The sequence below is a fragment of the Microtus pennsylvanicus genome, chromosome X, assembly GCF_037038515.1.
Source record: "Microtus pennsylvanicus isolate mMicPen1 chromosome X, mMicPen1.hap1, whole genome shotgun sequence".
NCBI lineage: Eukaryota > Metazoa > Chordata > Mammalia > Rodentia > Cricetidae > Microtus > Microtus pennsylvanicus.
The window spans coordinates 6,754,967-6,772,954 of record NC_134601.1 but is presented as its reverse complement, the minus strand read 5'-3'; the positions used below and the strand labels follow the sequence as shown (position 1 = coordinate 6,772,954).

Here is a 17,988-nt window from a genome sequence, read left to right as displayed (position 1 = left end):
CTCTCTCTCTCTCTCTCTCTCTCTCTCTCTCTCTCGTTTTGGATTGTGCATTGCCGTGTGGTGTGCTGTGTGTTGTTCAGTCCCTATGACAGCTGTAGGAGGCCCTGGCTCACTGGTGACTGTGTTATGCAGTGTCAATTGGGACACTGTAGAACACAGTCATCTCAGCACAGCGTGCAGCATCCTGCTTCTTGCAGCTAAAACATTTTCCGTTGATGTCATGACACTATATCATTTTTGCTGCCAAAGTTGCTTGCTCCTGTAACCAACACCTGCCCAAATCTGTTCCCATTGCCTTGCATTCCTGAAGCAGCAGCCAGCTGAGGAATGACACTTCTAAAAGGAAATAATGAGAAGACTGTTTCAAAATTTTCTTTCTCTTCTCCACCCCATAAAGCTTCTGCATTGCTTTGGAAGAATGCTCATGATCAACTTAGTTTGCTAAAGCAGTACCAGACTCCCTAATTAATGCACGTCCACTTGCGCTTTGCCACAGTAAGATGCATGCCTCGCGGAAACAATAAGGTGTTTTTATCCTTTTTTTTTTCCAGCTCAATACAGGTTTGGAGAACTCAACTTGTTACTTACTTAAATTCAGATTGATATGGTGTTCTTTCCACTCCATGTCACAAATCTATCTCTAATGTAACTATTCTGGCTAGAATGCATATTTATCCACTTTCCAACATTTTTGCATGTATCAAACAGGACGATTTTACACAATACAAATGCAATGAGGTGATTTTATTGTTGTCAAATGTGCATTTCCACTTTTAAAATGACCTTCACATATTGCATATTCATGTGAGGGGCTCTTTTACAGTAAGAAATTATCTTCTGGTCATTCATGATTGATGGAGCTTTCCAGTGTACAACATTGGATGTGACAGCAGTCATCTCAATGGCAGTTGGAGTATACTTTTTGCATAATGTCTTCATATATCCTGTAAGTGACTTTGTTCCTATATCAAGTTACTCTTTTGCAGTTTCATAAGAATCCTCGTTACACCCATGTTTCTCATGTGGAAAACAAGGACACCTGGTTTCGTTTAAAGTTTGGTATGTAAGAGGATGACACACAGGGAGCTCCAGTTCGTAGTTTTCAAAATGAAATGTGTCACCTCAAAATGGCCCTTTCTCTTTCTTCCAAACAGGATTTTAAGTACTCATAGGCAGAAAATTAGAAGTCTCTGTCCAGGCTCAGGTCTATTTTGGTAGTGGAATAAAACCTTTGAACTTATTTCCTACCAATAGTTTTGCTAATCTAAACCATCGACTGTGGCTGAGACCTAATGTCGATAAGTAATCACCTGCAGGTATTAATGGTGACCTTTTACAATGGGTAAGATCCACCTCAGGGTGCTTTAGTTGAGAAAAATTTAGCTTGATTTTTAATGTTGCCGAAACAAGAATTTTCATCAATGATAATTATTTTATTATATACAGTACAATACAGTATGTTCTGCTTTCTTTTCTCTCATACTCTTTATGTATGTATATATATATATATGTACACACACATAAATATACATATATATATATATTATACTGGTAAGCAAACTGAATATTTTGGTTTGCATAATAAAAATGTTGTTTAAAAATTACTGGTTAAGTTCAGTAAAGCCTTTGGTTAGAAACTTTAAATTTTTCTTGACAAGTTTAGATTTTAGATTAAGTAAACAGTCTAGTAAATGTAAGGCCATTATTGAATAACTTTGGCAGAATTTGTTCATTTTCAAGCACTGTCTGGAGTGCATTGTGAATACTGTCATAAATGTTTTTAGATATGAATTATTAAAAATGAGTAGCCATCAGACTCTCTACAATGGATGCACAGTTTTCAATCTTTCATTTCAACTCCATAAATTCAATGGTTGTCAATATGTTGAATATTACTGTTATCTTCATGCCTGTAATGTTTTGAAGATAGATGTCGTCTTCTTTCAGATGATTGGTTGTCCTCCTGGCAGATACTTTGACATACCAGAACTAAAACTTCCTTTCTTATTCCTAATAATCATTTAGAAATATCGTTAGATTCATCAGAAGCTTTCTTTGGAGATATTGTAACACTATTTTCAGTCATACTTTATCCATTCAAACAAGGAAGGATTCCTGTGCTATTGGTGAACATAGACAAATTAATTAAAACCTTTTGTCCCTATACAGATCCATAGCAGGCCAAGTATCTTAGATGGTGGCATACCAAATGTGTTGTGGACAGACCTTGCAATAACATGCTTATTTTCATGTAGGAAATGGGAGTTTGTCATTTCCAGGAGGTGAAATGTCTATTGATTTGGAAGGGTTCAGTGGCCAGTTTGGCAACCTGGAAGATTTTTGTAAGACTGATTTTTCAATGCTGTAAGGTATCGTTTCTAGTTCTGTCTCAAAGCTGTAACATTTTGCAATATTTACTAGAAATAAAATGCTGCTTCCAAATTTTAAATGGATATTGGTGATAAGTTATATGGCTACATGGAAATATTTTACTGTCATATGATTCATTGTAATGATGTGTTCCCTTTCATAGTCACTGTATTGTAGTATCAGACTATAACTGACATTAGATGTGGATTCCGATAATTTCAAAGTAGGAACAAATAATAATCAATCTTTCCATTGTTTGGATATTCATATAATATTGGAAACCATCAATCGAAAAATGAAAAAAAACACTAAGACTTGAAAAAAACAAAAGTTTGAATAATAGCAAAACATCTGTGTATATTATGTAAAAGCTGCTTTTCTTTTAATTAATTGACAAAGTCAACCTGCTTATATTTTTGTGTTTTTTCTTTTATAAAGTTTTGGTGCTTCTTTTGGCTGTCAATGGTTATGAAGAACCAGGCTATTTCCATTGTTTATGACCACTTGAGATGATTAAAATAGCATAGTTAATATTGTTCACAGTCATCTATCTTTCAAAGACATTTTTGGATTATGTTCAAGACCTTCAGAATCCATGCAAAAAGTTCTTAGAAATATCTCACTATTTTGTTGCTTTTTTTTGACACACTAAATCCAATTATAGTTTGTTAAAAGTAAGTTTATATTAATGAACAGCCAATTTCAAAACAAAATTTTAAATCTCATCCAAATTCTTCTGAGTTTATATGATGTGATCATTTCTATATCATCCACTTATGATATAATTGAGCACTTATACATAAACTGGAATTTGGCTGAATAAGACCATATGAATATCTGAGAGTCTGATTTGGCTCAATACCAGCAATGTTCTTTGTTAGAAGAAAGCTGTTGCATGGAGAGTGGAGATCATTACCAACATATTTTTCTTATGGTTCCAGGGGCCTTTGGCAAGAGAAAGCATAATCTTCAGAGCTTTGTTCCTTTATTCACTTTCTCTTCCTATACCATGGGTGCCAAAATGAAACCACTGATTTAGTACAACTTCTGGAAGCCAATCTATTTTCAGCATAGCTTCTATTTCCTAAATGCTACTCATTGGGCTTTTCTTAATGTTTAAAGATTGCTAAAAAGAGAGTCACAGCCAAGATACCCAAGCTTGAAAGTAGGTAGGTAGTGTTTAAGATCCAGAGAGATAGCTAGTGAATTTCTAGTGTTTGGTTTTACAAGTGAAAATTTTTTATTATAATAGTAATTTTTGAAGTTAATGTGATATAGAAATAGCATCAACCTCAGTGATCTATGAACATCTTGTAATCTGAAACTTGAATTCTGGCCTGTATACTGTTTTGTATTCATTGTGAATGTGGGTATGTATACACACACATTTTTATCCCTGGGCACATCTCTAATGCTTTTATTCCTGCAAGTATCATTTGGGGAATAAAATATGTCCTAGAACTGGGTGATAATATACAATACCTTGCACCAGCAAAGTTCAAACAAAGTTTTCTGCTAAGTGCTTAGGAGATTGTGTTTATAACCACAACAATGGTGTTATTCTGACTTCCATCCTTGCTGTCTTCACCTCATAGCAAGCACATGGGACCATGAGCATCAGGCTTACTTAGCTAATATGAGAGAGGAAAAGATAGGAGACTATACAGCAATATGGCTAGGAAAATGTAGGGTTTTCTTTTTCTCGTTTTTTAAAAAGCAATTTTATTATTTGCTCTTGTGACTTTTTCATTTTAATACCAATTTAACTTTTGGAAAACAAGTTCAGTGTTGATTTGAATTACTACACAATTTGATAAAACTAAACCACTGTTATTAAACCTCTTTGTTGCTAAATTACTTGAGTAACCACCTCTGATACTGGATACCTGAAAAGGTCATAAAGGTCTTTTAGGAATGATATATCTGTGTGTCCCCTTGAGGATGACAATTGAGAAGACATTCCTTTTCTATTAAAAAAAAACCTAGAAGGGTATGTTTAGATGATATGAATATAAAGATTTCATGCTTAATCTTTTTATTGCAGAGCAAATATGACTTAGGTCTCTCTGCCTTTGCTTTATGATCTCAAGAATAAGTAGAGGACACCAGAAAATCTTCTACACTCATTGACGCAAATGGCAGCTTAATTGTTGTCTGTCAGAAATGATAAAGATATTGGTTAGCATAAAATTCAGAAATAAGAAGACCATGCTGATCAGCAATGACTAACCATAACATTTCCCCACCATGTATCCAGGTGTGTTTCTTTTGGTTGCATGTCAAGTATTTCCTAGAAGAGAGCCTGTTTCCTAATAACAGTAGAAAACAATCTATGGACTTGAAACATAGTCTCCATTCCTGCCTATTTCTTCACCCTATATGAAATTAAGTCAGAATTTGGGCATCACTTTTCTCTTTGAAAAAACACATGATCTAATCAAGGAAGTATACTTAGCAACTAATAATTCAATTTCAGCACAAGATGGGAATTTATTATTATTCTCTTATTGAACATATACATCCCAGTTCCATCTCCAGGCTAGCTTGTACAGTATAAACCAATAAACATTATTTTCTTTTTTATTTATTTATTTTATTGAGTAAAGGAAGAAAAAAAAAACAAGTTTCCACCTCCTCCCAGCCTCCCATTTCCCTCCCCCTCCTCCCACCCTTCTCCCCCTCCTCCCATTCCTCTCCCCCTCCCTCTCCAGTCCAAAGAGCAGTCAGGGTTCCCTGCCCTGTGGTAAGTCCTAGGTCCTCCCCCCTCCGTCCATATCTAGGAAGGTGAACATCCAAACTGGCTAGGCTCCCACAAAGCCAGCACATTACATAGGATCAAAACCCCGTGCCATTGTCCTTGGCTTCTCATCAGCCCTCATTGTTCGCCATGTTCAGAGAGTCCAGTTTTAACCCATGCTTTTTCAGTCACAGTCCAGCTGGCCTTGGTGAGCTCCCAGTAGATCAGCTCCACTGTCTCAGTGGGTGGGTGCATCCCTCGTGGTCCCGACTTCTTTGCTCTTGTTCTCCCTCCTTCTGCTCCTCATTGGGACCTTGGGAGCTCAGTCCAGTCCTCTATTCTGAGTGAGGTAACCCAGACCCAAAAAGATGAATATGGGATGTACTCACTCATAATTGGTTTCTAGCCATAAATAAGGGTCACGGAGTCTACAATTGGTGATCCTAAAGAAGCTAAGTAAGAAGGTGAACCAAAGGAAAAACATATAGTTATCCTCTTGGCTATGGGAAGTAGACAAAATTGCAGGGGAGAAAATTGGGATCTTGGAGGTGGGGTGGGATGGGGGTAAGGGGAGATGGGGAGAGAAAAGGGAGAAGGGGAGGATGGGGGGAACTAGGCGAAAAAGGAGGATTGGTATAAAGGAAGGTTGGATAGGGGAGCACGGAAGCACAATTCTTAGTTAAGGGAGCCACCTTAGGGTTGGCAAGAGACTTGAACCTAGAGTGGCTCCCAGGTGCCCAAGCCCAGGTCCCCAGTTAATTCTTTGGGCAGCTGGGGATAGGGAACCTGAAATGACCCTAGCCTATAGCAATACTGATGAATATCTTGCATATCATCATAGAACCTTCATCTGGTGATGGATGGAGATAGAGACAGAGAACCACACTGGAATAAACATTATTTTCTTTGAAAATATTATACTCTTCTTAAAGCACAAGACCTCCTAACACATTTAATTTTATGTGTTTCCATTGTAGTGGCAATTTTTTCTCTTGTTGAGGTTTTCTTAGTTAATATTAGGATTAGAGATTTCTGCTAGATAAATCTAACTCTGATGAGCCATTTAATATATTTATGTTTAATATGGCTGTTATGGGAAAGTGCACTGAAGTTTTATTGGGTGAATGATGGTGTATGGTAGTGATTTTGACTAAAATAAAATGGCCAAAGTCAAAATCAAATTATCGTATATGAAAAAAAAGTAAACCATTCAATCATATTGATACTCTCCAATTCAAAACCATCATATCAGGGATTGTGACGCCAATATTCTCTTGGCTATGGTATCTCAGCAACTCTTTTTTTCATAGTCAGTTGATAAGCCACTTAAGAAAATATGTCCTTCTGACCCAGCTTGTTAGGGCCCAGCTCAATCATTGTCCCATACCCATAAAAGCCTGAATGACATTTTGCTGATGTCCCCAATTAAAGTAAACTATAATGTGCAGAAGTTTTCCTTTATTGAAGAAATATTACTAAAATGTGCTGCTGCCTCTGATCTGATGCCTCTGATCTGATGCTTACCCTGTATTTTATTACTTGCAATGCTAGGGCATGGCATCCAGGGCCATGTGCATAATAGGCAGATAATCCTAACAATGAGCATCATCCACACACTCATTATTTTGTTTTAGATGACCACATGCTTATTTTGTTAATCAGATCAATGCTTTCCAATTATGTTTCTTAAGCCATTGATTGTGTCAGATACTATCATATAAAGATGAATTCTATAGCAAAATATGTTTGATAAATTACCTACCACTCCTAGAGAGTGATGATTATACTAGCTCCATTCAAGGTTTGGACAAGTGTTGCTGATTATGAATCTTACTTAATTCAATTATATATTGAAAGTCATATTGTAGCTACTGCAACTGTCTTATTCCTGGTCTCTATTAACATCCCACAAAACTCACCCTGAGAAAAGTTCCATTTGTTCCACTAAGCAGTGCATTCCCATCAGACCAAGCCTTTGATAAGAAGCCCATTTGAAAAATAATTTGCTGCCCTATCCTCTTAGGCTCCCACCTACCAGACACAACTCCAAGTGCTGTCTGTGGATCAGTCCTCGAATATAACTGCTTGTTTCTGTGCAGGACTAGATAAGCAGATTGTATAAGACAAGAAATAATCACTTAGTCAAGAAAGTATTTCTGTCTTCCTATGCAAAAGGCTATCAACTGAATGGGATAAAAATGTGTTTGGTGTCATAGTTCACAGGCCAACCTTAGAGCTGAGGAATGTCTTTGCATACTGACCCCATTAGCATAGCAGATCTCCATGTTAACTTCACAGTGGAGTCATCTGAGGACCTTTTAGGTAATATTGATGCTTGGTTTTAGCATCAGACTCAAACCAACCTACCAGCAACAATGATGCAGGAATTCTTGTGGTGGACCTGCTTAAGAGGATGGCTCCCAAGGTGACTGCAATGTTCTAACAGAGTTGGAATCAGTGTACTAGAAAAAATAGGAAAAAAAATCACCTTGTCAGAAAACCTGGTGTTTAGCGGCAGCCACCAATTCAGAAATTTTATCATGTCATGTTGTAGGAGAGGCCACTTGTTTGTTCCCAGCTGCTCAGCCCAAAAATAATCACATAGAAATTATATTATTTAAAACACCGCTTGTCCCATTAACCATAGCTTCTTATTGGCTAACTCTTACATATTAATTTAACCCATCTCCATTAATTGTGTATTGCAACATGACAGTGGCTTACCAGGTAAAGTTCTGTCTGGCTCTGGTGGGGCTCCATGGCTTCTCCTGATTCTGCCTCTTTTCTCCCAGCATGCCATTTAGTTTTTCCTGCCTATCTAAGTTCTGTCCTATCAACATGCCAAGGCAGTTTCTTTATTAACCAATGGTATTCACAGCATACAGAGGGTGAATCCCACATCACCTCCCCTTTTCTGTTTAAATAAGAAGGAAGGTTTTAACTTTAACATAGTAAAATTACATATAACAAAGCAGGTATCAAGCAAGAATTACAGTTACAATATTTATATCTACTATATATTTTAGTATAACTAAGAAAAACTATAACTATAAATTCTTCAACTCAATAAAAGAATCCAGAAGCATATAATATTGCCTAAGTAAACAGGAAGTGCATTGTAAGAAACTTCTAAAACTCTAGAAATGACAGAGACATCTCTCTACCTGGACAGTCACCCAAAGTTCTTTTGTACCATTTGGAAATCCATCTTCATCCTACTGGCCCATAGTATCTAGCAGATTTTTCCATGAAGCTGGAAATTTCAAAGACAGTTTCACCTATATTAACAGTTTGTCAGTCACTTTCTTCTGTGCCCTGCAGAATGTCTGGCAGACTCACACAGCAGGAACCCAAAAGGATCATCTCACCTTTGGACAATTTCAGCAGTCATTTCTCCACAGGTCCTGCATGTCCAGTTCATCAAGAAGTCCAGGCAAGAGCAATTTCTTACCCAAATGGCTAACAAACTCCATAAGGAGCCTCTTTGATGCACATCTTTCTCTTGAAGTAAATTGGTACTGCCAGGATCAGATGTGTCTCATTGTCTTGATAAGTCCTAAGTTCTTAAAACATTTTAAATGCCATATTCTGAAGGTCCCTGGAAGATTTGAAGAATACCTATTTAACTGAAATACACACACACACACACATATATACATATATATGTATATATATATATATATATATATATATATATATATATATATCTGGAAAACCTAATTAACATGACTACACACTTGACTATTATAGATGATTATCTATTAACCTATATTTCTTACAAATACAATACCTTAATCAAGAGCAGAAATATATAACAAATTTGACCTTAAATTTTTATCAATTAACAAAGATCCTTACCAATGCAAATGTCTATAGCATATTCTGCTTTAAATGTAAACAAACATTTATAGACAATATTTGGGAATATAGGTGTAGTTCTCTCTATACTGCTTCCTGCTATTTGTTGGGCAAAGTAATTTTGGGGGTATTCAAGGTGACCTTTGGGGAGCCTTTGTTCATCAAGCCACATTAATCCACACAGGTAGGTCCTCATATTCTGTGGAAACAAAAGAAAAACCTTTTTTTCCAAAGCAACATATTGAAGACACATTTTGAAGACAAAATACCGTTTAATATATATGTTAGTTACCTAGCTTCTTCACAGTCAAAAACTTCAAAGAAAACATACATACATAATAATATACATAATCCAGACTCTCTGTGAATTTTCCACCTTTACATGACTTATTTTTACTCTATTACTTTTTAATATTTATTATCTTTACTCTTTTAATCTATGACTATCTGTATTCTGTCTTTTTAAAGACTTTGATATACATATATATATATATATATATATAAAACCATTTTCTTCTTTTCCGACTCTCTATACTCCTGTTCTTCTCTATCCAAAGCCTAAGTACCTTTAACCAACACTGTCACCCATTTAGTGATCTTTTCCATCTGAATTTGTCTTTATGTGTATCTGTAATTATTTTCTGACCAGAAGTGCTTCTTAAAATGCTAAGCACTTAAGACTCTAAGCTGTGGCATTGCTTAGAGTATATGTGGAACTTCCTGCTTGCACTACCAAGTCCAACATGGTGGAGCTGTTTGCTGCTTCTGATAGTTATATACATTGCCCGATTTTTAGATACATGGCAGGTCTAAGTTGCCATGATGCAAGTTGCAGCACGTTGCTCACAAACTCCATATAAATGCTAGGCCTTCTGAAAGAGCCAGGGGTTGCACTGGCAGCTACAGCCCAGAAAGCTGGCATTTCAAAATGGTGCAGCTTTTTTTCTGGTAACACTGAGTCAGGAAAACCTCCCTTACAGGAGCCGTGTCACTTCTTCCTTCTAGCAAACAGAGCCCACCCAAGAAAATGCTGCTACCAGGTCATGCTTAACTCTGTTCTTTTGTGTCTAGGATTCCTTTGTAAGTATTCTCAGGTTTTAAGTGAATTTTATTCAACCATATTGGCACCAATTTGTTGGAGGAGGCCACTTGTTGGTTCCTGGCTGCTCAGCCCTGACATAACCACACTGAAACTGCGTTAATTAAATCACTGCTTGGCCCATTAGCTCTAGCTTCTTATTGGCTAACTCTTACATATTAATTTAACCTATCTCCATTATTTTATATTTTACCACAAGGCTCATGGCCTACCGGCAAGGTTCTGGTATGTCTGCCTCTGCCGGCGGCTCCATGGCTTCTCCTGACTCTGCCTCTTTTCTCTCAGCATGCTGTTTAGTTTTCCTCATCTAGCTATGTTTTGCTCTATCAACAGACCAAGGCAGTTTCTTTTTTTTTTGTTTTGTTTTTTGTTTTTTTTTGTTTTTTTTCTTTTATTTATTTTTTCTTTTCTTTTTTTTTAATTCATTTATTTATTAAAGATTTCTGTCTCTTCCCCGCCACCGCCTCCCATTTCCCTCCCCCTCCCCCAATTAAGTCTCCCCCCCAGCCCGAAAAGCAATCAGGGTTCCCTGTCCTGTGGGAAGTCCAAGGACCACCCACCTCCATCCAGGTCTAGTAAGTTGAGCATCCAAACTGCCTAGGCTCCCACAAAGCCAGTGCGTGCAGTAGGATCAGAAACCCATTGCCATTGACCAAGGCAGTTTCTTTATTAACCAATGGTATTCACAGTATACAGAGAGGAATCCCACATCAATGTCATTTACATGGGCCTCTTCAGGAAGTGCCCTGTGATTAGAGGTCACAGTTGTACAGGCAGTTTTTATGTTGATCTTTAGAAGATGAAGACATGGAAGAAATCCATAGTTTCTAACACACACACACACACACTTTCAAAGTTTAAATGTTTTCTTGTGTTTTTCCTCTATTATCCGTGTGTTTTTATAAAACTAACCAGGCTTTTCTAAAGGAGTGTAGAAATCTGCCACCTTTTGACCATCATTCTTTCTTACAAGCAATTGTAGCACATTCTTTTTTTCAAAGTGTAGTTAATGGAGCTCCTAGATGTGGGCATAAGAGTTTTGTCCTGACCCATGTGTGAATGTGCTTAGAGTATAAGATGGAGAAGTGACAAAGGATGTTTGGAGATGCAGTAAAATTACTTCTAGTTCTTTACTATAACTCTGGAACAAAATGGTAAATTAAGCTCAACTCAAGCTACTTGTGACCCCAGGTGTCAGTCCCTGAGCTATTCCAGAGGCTGTCATCATTGAGCCATTGCCTTCTTAACACAAGACATAATCAGCGACTGTGGCCTAAAATTATCACAGCAGCATGTATTTGAAAACTGATTCTGATGGGATTGGGAGGATTTAATTGCATCCTTGCTTACAAGTCATTCTTAGTATTCTAAATGGTATGAATTCTGGAATTCATTTGTTATATGTCACAGCATTTCTTAGTGTTCTTAAGAATAAGCAGCTTAAATAATGCCTAGGAGAATGTGTTGAACAAGAGACCTTACATTCTGTATTTTATCAGCACTTACCCTTGTCTTGCCTCACAGCCAAAATCCACACTCACTTCAACACATGAAAGTCACATGTTCACTTCCACCCAGGTGTTAGCAGATATCTGTTTATGCGACCTGCTATTTTAAGATATATATTCTCCGAACAGTTCCAAGTTTAACTTGGTCAATGTGTTTTTTATTCTACTGTGTTCAGAGTTATTGTTTAGTGACTGTGTTGGGATAAGCTGCTCAGGTACTTACCACTTAGTGATTACCTTAAGTCAGTGGACATTCTACCTCAAAATCCTGTTTCATACAAAATCATCTGGCGACCTAAGACCTGGTGTGATGAAACAGTGAGGAGAGACTTAAGCCCTGCCAAACTGCTTCTATCACTGTCCACCCAGAGGTCTTTGCGATTTTCAAAATGACTGAAATTATTCAAAATAGTCCATTTTATGAAACATGAAAAAAGAGGGACCAAATATTTCTTTGATGTGTTCTTGACAGGATGTTCTATATTATAATTCAGTTAGGGATAGATGGTCACCTATCATTTCTGTGCCAGTAACTTCAGGTTGAATTCTGCTAGTCTTCTCAATCACCCAAAAGATAGGCTTCATTAGTCTTGGAGGGCAGGATGTGGAAGCTGAATTGTAGATATGTATAACAACTTCCTTACATTGTCACCCAGCTAATCAGCATCCTAAGGGGGATGTGGAGTAAAGCATGCGTGATGTCTACAGCTAGTCTTTCTTCTGCACTGTGCAGCCTCAGCTCCTCTGATACCTTTACTCCTCTTTTTAATCCCAGGACAAGAGAAAGAGCTAAGCAGCATCTTATCCACTGGTGGAGAGTTAGTATTCACAAGAAAGCTATAGAACTATCTAGAATCTCTGAGTAGATTACTGACTTAGTTCAATGGAGTACATTCTTTAGGTATTCTCAACACTGAATATTATCATACAAAGAAGGCAGGGATTATGCAAACCCACCCCTCTGATATTGTGTTACACGTTTTTATTCTCCATTGTTCCATGTATGAACACCTGTTGGCTACACATCATTTGTCCTACAATACTTGTTTAAGTGGAGGAATACTCCAAACTCATAGTTTATCTCATGAAAACACTGGGCCTTTACATAGGCTTTGCTCATTATTCCGTAGGCCACATCGCCACGCGCCAGTTGTGCTTCTCGGGTGGCACCCACAGAAAACTGTATTTCTACACTTGGCCACTTCTAGTGGGAAAATTCACATGTTTAATTATTTCTGTACAAGTCTAGGCTCTTATACATATTTTGCATCAAAGAAATTCTGTGCACTGAGGGGAGCACTATCCTTTTTGTTTACTCTATACATTGGGACAGGGATATTGGGGTGATCAACATGTGCATATTAGAGTTGTTCTGTTTATTTTCCTCTCTTTATCTTTCTTCACCTTTCCCTTTCTCCCTAATTTCTATCCTCTATAAACACAAGCATCATTCTCTGGCCTAGGTACAGACCACTCACTGCAGACTTCCACAGGCAGGAAATGTCTTAGGCAAAGTCTACTAGAGACTTGTCATTGTTTCTGTGATGACACAATTGATTAAAACACACATACCTACATATATATACACACATGCACATACACACAGAAACTAGGAAGTTGTTCACTTTGTGGTCATTGGATACAATTCAAGGTGGATTTGGATGTACGCATAGACCATTACACATGTGGATATAATCACTATTTAAAATTGTTCATTAGAGGAAAACACGGCAGAGCAGTGGAACTCACAGGGTTGCTCTACTGGAGCCTTTTCTGGGATACATCCAGCACAGCAAAGCTCAAAATAATCATAGCCCTCAACGGGATAATGTGGGTTCAAAAAAGCCATTCATACAGGGAGGACATTTGTCTAGCAGACTGCCTCAGGCTGGGAATAAACTCTGGCTCTTTTCATGTAACAAGAGTGGAACAAAGGGTATTTCAAAAAGTGGGGATTATAGAAGCTGGCAGCCAAAAACTTTGCTTTCTTCTTTCTTCTTCGGCTATTATTTCCTCTGTACTCATTTGATTTTCCGCTAAGAAGGTAGCATTTTGGATCCATGTTAGAAGATGCATGAATTGATTCAGTAAATCTTTAATTGGCATGCATGGTTAGCTGTTCACTTAGGGGGTAATTGGTTAAATATACCCGGCATATTTGCTGAGGAAGGAAAAAAAGTTCCCAAAGTAAAGGAGAATAGTTTGAGAACCTTTTCCTACAGTGGCGTTTTTGCTTTGGGAAAAGCTATGGATATGCTAGCTAGCCTCCTCCTCTATGAGGACTACCTCAAACTATGCAGCCTTTATTTCCTTACTGTCAGTAGAGCTGTACTGAAGAGATACCACAAGCATAGCATAATGTCTGGCAAAAGAAGCACTCAATAAATATTTATCATCACAAACAGCTTATTCATCTAACAAATTTGGATATTTTGAGTTCAATGGGCCATTTGCCCTAATTCCAGGCAACAAGTGACTGAGTGTTTCTAATCACCATTAACAGAATGGATGTATTTGTCAATAGATATTTATTGAGTGTTTTGCAAAGTGAGACATTATGCTGTGTAGTAGGCACAGCATGACAAGAGAGATACTAAATCTGCCTTAAGGAACTAAGGAATGACAGGAAGACACAAATTGGGGCTAGTCTGTTAGTTATATTCTATTGCATTTTTAATCATTCTAGAACATGGCAGCTAAAACAATGCCATATACTTATGTTTGTGCTCAGTAGAGAAGCCAGGGTAGCAATACTGTGATGTGTTTGGTCCTCCATGCTTTTCTTATTCATACCCTATGAGTTATTTCTGTATCTTTCATTCATTCCTGCCTTAATTCATGGGTTCATGCAACACTGTTTGAGATGCCTTTCTTTGTGTCAGATACCATATGATGTGATCCTCAAATTTCTCAGGAATGAGTTCTAGGATGTTGATACTCACCTGGCCAGTGCCTAATATTCAAAACTAAAAAGAAAGCATCTCTTTGATGATATATGATTGTGATTCTTTCAGGTAAATACCAGTAAGTAGATTGCTGAATCATATAATAATGCTATTAGTTTGTTTTCAGGAGACGCTTAACAGTTTCCCATGATGATTGCACTAATTTATATTTTATTTTTCACTTATTTAAATTTGAAGATGATTTTTATTTGAGTTTAAAATAAAGATCCCAATGTGAGCAAACTGTAGAGCTTGGCCACTGCAAAGAAAAGGAAAATGAAGAAGATAAAAAGCCATGCTATTTGAGTGACACAGGAATGGAGGTGAACCACGTGATAGGCATGAGGCATGCAGAAAAAGAGTGGAAAAAAAACCCAAAGTACCATCAAAAACAAACTTATGCTCTGGCTAACATCTTTTAGAAACACTGAGATAAGAAAAAGGAAAGCGTATATCTTTCTGAGCCATGGGCAGACCGAACAGAACTTCATGATGACTCTATAATGACTGCACAGAGCTTGGGATTCTGGGAAGGAAATGTGTATTGTCTCATTAAAGGAAAGAATATGTCTCCCTTCTCTTTAATAAGGCATTCTGGGAATCACCCTTCCTGAAGGTAATCCCTTAGCCATGTCTTTGATTTGCCCAACAGGATTAACTCTTAAGTGTTTCGTAATCTGGAATGTTAGATCCACTCAGGCCAGAGATTTCATTCTTTTGACCTGAAGAAAATAGCTTCAATTGGTGTGTCTTTAATGCTTGTTACTCCATCATTCCTACCTCTGAAGAGGTAACGCTCAATTCATCTAAGAGATATGCTGAAATCGGAGAATGGGTAGAATCCATTTTTACCCTGAATATCTCTTGAACGAATAATTCTACAGCCATTCATCATAAGGGATTATTATCTGACTTAGGGACTCAGTCCCAACCTCACAAGTAGCCTTTTAGGAAGATAAAGAGCTGGAAGTCTTCTGGCGTTTCTGGATCAGAAAACCAAGAACATTTCCGCATTGTTGTTTCCAGGGACCCCTGTCCTAAGTCTTTTCCACCTTTTGACAAGGCTTCTTCTAATCTACATCTTGATCAATACTTGCTGTCTTTTTATTGTTAAAAATAGTTTTTCTAGCGTATGTATGAGTTTATCTCATTATATCTCATTTAATTTACATCTCCATACTGATCAGTGATACTGAGATGTTTTTAATGTATCCATTAGCCATTTTATCTGCCTTCTTTTGAGAAGGGTTTATTTAGATACTATACCCATTTATTAATAAGATTATTCATTTTCTCCCTGAAGAGTTCTTTGAGTTCCTCATAGTTTTTATTATCTATCCTTTATAAGGTGTATAGCTTAAAAAATATTCTCCTAGTCTGTAAGTTGTCTTTTTAACCTCTTACTTATTTTTTGTTGGGGAGAGTCTTCATTTTTATTTAACCCTAATGCGTGAAACAATCCCATGCCAGTTTGGATTCAAAGGGGATATTTATTTTAGGGGAAAAACTTACAGAACACCAACAGCCAGGAAAGGAGTCTAATTGCTGTAGCAAGAGCCTGAAGCAAGAGAAGGAGCAAAGGGCTGCTGCTCTTTTTTAAAGAGCAATAGACCACGCCCAGTGGGCTACTATTTCTTTGGCTATTGGCTGAAGGAGTGGTAAGTGCTCCAGCAGCATAACCCTGTCTGTATATTTTTGCCTACCTTTCTTCATGTTTTCCCAAAAGATTTGAAGACAGTATGACAAAGTGATATTTATAGTGCAGCGTTATTCACTGTAGCCAAGCTAAGGAATCAAAACTAAAGGACTATCTCCAGAGAGTAGGATAATGAAAATGTTTCTTGTTAAACATATGCTTGCACACATACATACATATATGAAAGAAGAAATTAATACATTTACAATAACTTGAATGGAATTAAACAACATGGTGCTGAATAAAATAAGCTAAACATAGGAATATATATAATACATATTTCTTCTCTTCATGTGGAGTCAAAGCAATTGAATTAATAGAAATACAGAGTGGACTAGTAGCTTACACAAACTGAAATAGGGGTATGGACAAAAGCTAATCAAAAATATGAATTCTCCTCTATTCTATAGAAAAAAACCAATTTGATTCTCCTTTTCCTTCTTTCCTTACTTTCTTCCTCTTTCTTTATTTTCCTTTTTTACTATTCCATGAGTAGAGCTAATGTTCAGTGTTCCTGGGAGAGTGGATCTCAAAATGTTCTTATCAGTTAGGAAATCCAGTTTTTAATCTGAAGGATGGCTTTGTGGATTTTGACTTCCACACCATATTAAAAGCTGTCATGTCATTTCATACCTCATAAATATGTAAAACTTTTATTTATATGTATATAATAATATAAACCGAGAATAAATCATGACAGCAGTGGACGCAGCTAAAGAGACTGGGTTGGCAGTGAAGTCCTCAGGAGTGAAATAAGTAAAGTAGGAGAATGAGGCGCTAACAAAGCTAAGTGGAGACTTGGGTTCTAGCAAGGACGTGTAAAAGTAGAGGTAAGTGCTAGTTAATGTATGCCTCTTGTGTATTTCTTTTAACATCTGGGCAGTGTAGTTCAATTCCCTTCAATGTGTCACTGAATTCTCTCTCTACATATTACACTTTGGGGACTAATTGTAAGAGTCATCGAAGTGGTTTAGGTTAAATGACTCTTTGTAGATGAACATGAGGAATCATATACAGTCATAATCCTGTCATATCCAATGGTGATCCCTTGCCAGAACTGTTTTTTTTTTCATTTATTATGCTAGTATGTAAGTATGTACATTATGTAAGTATGTACACCACATACATGCCTGTTTCTCAAGGAGACCAGAAGAAGACACAGAACTACCTAGAATTGGAGTTACAAACAGTTTTGAGTTGCCAAGTTGATGCTGGGATTTGAAAACATGTCCCCTGGAAAAGTAGCCAAGGCTTTTTACCAAGCAACCATCTTTACAGCCCTAGCGGTTAGCTGGGGAAGCTGCATGGGACCGAACTTGGCACTCTGAATATGTGTAACAGCTATGTGTCCTGATCTGTTGGAGGAGCTCCTGGCAGTGGGACCAGAACTTATCCTGGGTGCATGAACTGGCATTTTTGAACCCATTCCCTATGGTGGGATACCTTGCTTAGCCTTGATATAGCGGTGGGGGGAAGGCAGTGCTTTGTCCTGCCTCTACTTGGTATAGTAGACTTTGTTGACTCCTCATAGGAGGCCTTAACCCTTTCTGAGGAGTGGAAGGGGGGTTGGGTCAGTAAGAAGGTGAGGAGCTAGTAGGAGGAGGGGAGGGAGGGGGAACTATTGTTGGTATGTAAAATGAACATTTTTTAAATAAAAGAACTTAAACCTGACATACCTTCAAGCTGTATTAATACACTGTAATCAAGGATGGTTTGGGGGCTTTAAAGTTTTCTGCCAACTTGACAATGACATGCACTCAGTCCTCTGTGAAAAT

General features: G+C 37.4%; 1 protein-coding gene across 5 annotated transcripts in view; it reads left to right on the top strand.

Moving 5' to 3' along the window:
- Window positions 1-17,988, top strand: part of Fgf13 (fibroblast growth factor 13) — a 509,820-nt gene that overhangs the window by 291,632 nt on the left and 200,200 nt on the right. The gene's annotated exons all lie outside the window — the stretch shown is intronic.